Below are 5,835 nucleotides of genomic sequence, written 5' to 3' on the forward strand. Positions count from 1 at the left end.
TTTCGAGTTGGTGTTCCCACCATCCTTCTTCAACATCATGACGCACATCCTAGTTCACCTATGCGAAGAGATTAACATTTTGGGTCCTGTATTTCTACACAATATGTTCCCCTTTGAGAGGTTCATGGGAGTATTAAAGAAATATGTTCATAACCGTGCTAGGCCAGAAGGAAGCATCTCCAAGGGCCGTCAAAATGAGGAGGTCATTGAGTTTTGTATTGACTTTATTCCTGACCTTAAGCCGATTGGTGTTCCTGAATCGCGGCATAAGGGCAGACTGGATGGAAAAGGCACGCTAGGAGGGGAACAAATAATATGTATGGACGGACATTCTCTCACTGAAGCACACTACATAGTTCTATAGAATTCCGCCTTGGTGGCTCCGTACATGGATGAACACAAGAATTTGCTACGCTCCAAACACCCGGAGCGGTCTGATGACTGGATTACACGTGAACAAACCAGGAGTTTCGCCAGCTGGTTGCAAGCACGTACCATGCATGACACCTCTATTGAAGATGACCTGTACTTGCTGTCCCAGTTACCATCTTCGAATATAATGACTTTCAAAGGGTACGAGATAAATGGTAATACATTTTACACGATCGCCGAAGATAAGAAGAGCACCAACCAAAACAGTGGTGTCCGCTTTGATGCAGAAACCAAGACGGGAAAGGAAACATATTATGGTTATATACAGGACATATGGGAACTTGACTATCGACGTGGTTTGAAGGTCCCTTTGTTTCGGTGCAAATGGGTCAATATGACACGAGGCGGGGTAACGGAAGACCCGCAGTACGGAATGACAACAGTGGATCTCAACAATCTTGCGTATGCAGACAAGCCATTCGTCCTAGCCAATGATGTGGCACAGGTTTTCTATGTGAAGGACATGTCTACCAAGCCAAGAAAAAGAAAAGATAAGGAAGCGAATGCATCGTACGATGAGCCAAAGCGGCACATAGTTCTTTCTGGGAAGAGAAACATCGTGGGAGTGGATGACAAGACAGACAAGTCAGAAGATTATGAAAAGTTTGATGAAATTGCTCCATTCACAGTGAATATTGACCCGAGCATCCCGTTAAATGATGAAGATTTTCCATGGCTACGACGCAAAGGGACACACGCGAAGAAAAAGTTTCACACCCAAAGATCTGGGATGTGATCGGCTTAACTATCATCACTTTCTTCTGTGTTTCACACCCAGGAGGGAATCTCTGTAATAGTTAGGGTAGCTAGTTATGTGTTTTGGCATTTGAAACGCGAAGAAATTTTATGTGCAAGCAAATTCTTTCATGCATTTACTGATTTTTTCAGCTAAATGACCCTGAAGTTGAAAAGCATTTCAAATGAACTCACAAAAGGATGAAAGTTGGCATGGCATCATAATTTCACCCACATAGCATGTGCAAAAAAGTAGAGAGGGTTACCGCAAAAACTGAATGCACTTGGTGTACAAAATGGACAATCTGTTTCGAAGTATCAGGGTTTCGGACGAAAACTCATCCGTTACAAAGTCATTTCATTTTTTAAATAACTTAAGCATTACCAAATTGAATATAATGATAAAACACACTAATATTAAACATAAGAAAAAAGAATCACTGGAAAATGTATTTTTAAAGTTAAGTTATTCACAAACTAGTGATTCACACAAATTTCAAATAATTCAAAATTTAAACTATTCAAATTTAAAAACTACCGGCACTAACTGAAAGTTTCTAAAAACTATCAAAAATATTCACAAAGAAACTCTAAATACAACAAAAAACAACTAAAAATAAATAAAACAAAATAAATAAAGCAGAAAAGAAAAAACTAAATGAAAAAAGCCCACCTACCGGGCCACAGCGGCCTGCATACGACTAGAAACCCAACCTGTTATTGGGCCAGGATGCAGGCCCGCAAGCCCAATAGGCCCCATAGGGCAGAGTAGCAGAGGTAGGCCCAGAAGGCCTTCTTCAGAGAGGAGCTCGAGACAGCAGCGGCGGCGGGGCTTATAAGCAGGTGCGAGCGCCCTTCGGCTAGCGAGGTGGGACTAAACTTCTGCGCCTCTCTCCTGGCAGCGCAACCCCTTTAGTACCGGGTCGTGGCACCAACCGGTACTAAAGGGGGGGCCTTTAGTACCGGTTGGAGCCACCACCCGGTACTAAAGGGGGTCGCTTCCCGCCGCTTGGGCTAGCCAAAACAGACCTTTAGTACCGGTTGGTGGCTCCAACCGGTACTAAAGGTGCCTTCTATATATACAACACTTCGAAAATTTTCATTCTCCCACTCTGTTTCTTCCCGATCGACGCCGCACCCGTCCTACGCCGTCCCCGTCGCGCCCTCGTCCCTGTCGCCGCCCCCGTCGCCGTCGCCGCCCTCGTCCCCGTCGCCGCCCCCGTCGCCGTCGCCGGCGCCGCCCTCGTCCTCGTCGCCGCCCCGATCGCCGATCCCCTCGCTTCGCCATCGCCGTCGCCGTCGCCTCGACCTCGCCGTCGCTGTGAGCCCCTCCCCCTCCCCTCTCCTCCCTCCAATCGATCGTAGCGCACACCGGCGCCGGCGCCAGCGCCGACCGTAGCGCACCCACACGCGCGCGCACACACACACTACATGCACACACACACACACTACACACACACACTAGACGCGCACAGACACACAATTTTTCTGTTTTTAGCTTTTAGTTTTTTCTGTTTTTCTGTTTTTCATACAAAGTTTTAGATGAATGAATTAATTAGATTAGGTTAATGTCAAATTGTATGTAGAAATGTTAGTTATAATATATATAATGTCAAATGTTATAGAAATGTTAGAAATTTTGGAAATGTTAGTTTTAGCTAGCTAGATGAATTAGATTAATTTCAAATTGTTAGACGATGATCGATGTTTTTTTAGTTTCTTATATTTTTAGTTATAAAATTTAGAATTTGCATATATGAAATCATCACAATCCATCATTTAAAAAATGTTACTTTACATTTGCGGCATATAGTATTTTGTTGTCGACGATGCCTGGCCCGCATCCTCGCCGTCGACACGTCCGCGACAACGTCCTGCTTCAGAGGACCCATGTCCGGGACTGGGCTCCGCCGGGCTGGCACTGGGAGGTGCTACCTTCAGGGGCGCGACGCTTGGTGAGGAACCCGGCCCCGGGTCCCGTCGTCGACCCTCATCTCCTTTGGTGGCATTCGCGTGGGCCACTTTCGGTGTGGAGGGAGCCGGCCCCGCCGGAGGTGGTACGTTGCCGTGTCAGGGAGGAGGACGAGCACGTCCATCGCTACATGGCTGCTATGGACGTCAGGTTCTCCAATACCTGGCAGGTTCTTTGGGGAGATCACCCGAGCTATGATCCAGTGATGGTTCCTTCTCTTTAGGTGTCCACCGCCCGCACCTCAGGAACCGCGAGTGGCCTAGATTACTCTGTAGTATTCGATCTTTATTAGCTTGCTAGCTAGCTAGCTAGTGATGTATTCAATATTATATCTATATTATTCGAGATGATGTATTCGAGACTATATATATCTATTATTCGAGACGATGTATTGAGATTATATCTATTATTCGAGACGACGTATTTGAGATTAAATCTATTATTCGAGACGGTGTATTCGAGATTATATCTATTATTCGAGACGATGTATTCGAGATTATATCTATTAATCGAGATTATACTAAATTGTTTTATATTTCTTTTGGCATAGTTAAATAAAAGCTATGGCGGACAATACCGACAGAGAGAGAGAACAGACCATGTTCGATATCATACGCGGGCCAGATGATGATCAGAATGAAGAAGATTTTGACGGCTCCGAATTTCTAAACAACACCGGAGAGGGTGATATGATATTCGATCGCGACGACCGAGAAGATGAAGTCATGAACTACGACGAAGAACATGTTGATCCTGAAACAACAAACACCGGCGAGGTATATATATTTATATAAGCAGGAATCTGGTGATCATCGCATGTTTTAAATGAGTTGAAGATATATTAACGAATCGATCTTTCTTCTTTCAGCCATCCGGATCGAGCAAATCTTCAGGCAAAAGGACGAAACGAGGCCCGAACAAAAAGTTGAAGGAGGGCGTAAAGTACAATATCGAGGCATTCAAACCTAATGGCGAACCATTAGCGCCTAAGAAGATTGCGGACAAGTTCGTTCGTCAGTGCGGAGTTCTTGTGAAGGACCAACTCCCGATCTCCCTTCAAGAATGGAGAAAGCCAGCAAAGCCACATCCAGATGTTACTTTTGTCGATGAGAATAAAAAAAACTGCTTTGGGATACTCTCATGGAACATTTCACCCTACCAGATAATATGACAGAAGCAGATGTGCGGAAAGTCAAGGACGCTGCTTTTAGGAAGATGGTGGTTGCATTCAAGAACCACAAGAGAATGACGTGGGAGAAGTACATCAAGGGAGGAAGGAAGACTCCAGTATTCGAGGGGATACTAGAGAATCAAAGTGCTCATTGGGACGATTTCGTGAAATTCAAGGATTCAGAATTAGCTAAGGAACGGTCGAGAATAAACAAGGCCAATGCCGAAAAAAGGATAAGTTCCATAAGCTGGGGCCAGGTGGCTACACGGTGGCAATGCCTAAGTGGGATAAGTCTGAGAAAGAGATGGAGGATGCAAGTGTCACTCCGGTTACTAAGAGCTGGCCCCCACAGGTGCAGGACTTGGTTCTATGCGCATGGGGGGGAGTTGGACCCGAAGACAGGCAATGTTTCGACGAAGGCATGTCTGAACGGAGCCGACGATGCGCTACTTGTTGCAATAGAAGAGGCTCGATCGGGGGTGTTCCAGCCCAACAGAGAGAACGACGAGCTTACGCGTGCCCTGGGAAATCCTGAACACCCGGGAAGAACACAAGGCAAGAGCGCTCTTCCGTGGTATGAGGGGTTTAAGGACTGGAACGCCGACTACAGAACCCGTGCGAGAAAGAAGATTGCGGAGGACAAGAAGAGGAAGATGGAGGAGGAGCAGAGGAAGCGGGACTATGAACGCCTTCAAGGCCTAGAAGCAAGTCAAGCGGAATTGGCAGCTAAATTCGAGCGGCAGCAGGAGCAGATCGACTCACTTAGCCAGCAAAGGGGGTCTCAGCAGCTGCAGCAGCTAGCGGATGATCCAGCATTGGATACCACCGCCCCATCCATGCCGAGAAGCAGCGTGGGTTCCGCCCCGGGCGACGCAGTAGTGCTGGATACATACCCCGTGGATGACATCACAGAGAACACTAACTGCGAGCTACACTTCAAAATGAAGAACATATCCATGAAGGTGGCGGACGCCGTTGCTTTTTCAAATTCCCCCGAGGCAACCTTCCATTGCAACCCGATTCCAGCGGGCTATGCTCGTGTCTTGGTTGATGAGGTGGTGGACCCATATTCGGAGCTACAGCTTGACATTCCTGGAGGTGACGATGAGCACACATTGGGAGAGGCCATACATCGTGTCATCCTATGGAGAAAGGATTGCATCATCTTTCGAAGTCCGCCACCGAGTCAGCAGACTCCCGCTCCTCCAAGTCCACCAACGCGTGAGGCCACTCCTCCTCCTCCAAGTCCGGCAAAGTGTCAGGCCACTCCTCCTCCAAGTCCGACACAGCGTTAGACGTCCACTCCTCCTCCAAGTCCGGCACAACCTCAGGCTACTGCAAGTCCGGCACAGCTTCATGCCACTCCTCCTCGTCCAACTCAGCCCCGTCAGCCGTCTCCGCCGCCTCAGCAATCGCAGAAGAGACACCCCGCAGCTATGGTGCGTAGCGGTACGAGTCGAGGTCATAGTATAGGAAGTACAGGCGGCGGCAAGCGATATAAATATGGTCCAAACCTTAGTACTCC

The sequence above is a fragment of the Triticum aestivum genome, chromosome 6A (assembly GCF_018294505.1).
Source record: "Triticum aestivum cultivar Chinese Spring chromosome 6A, IWGSC CS RefSeq v2.1, whole genome shotgun sequence".
NCBI classification, from domain to species: Eukaryota; Viridiplantae; Streptophyta; class Magnoliopsida; order Poales; family Poaceae; genus Triticum; species Triticum aestivum.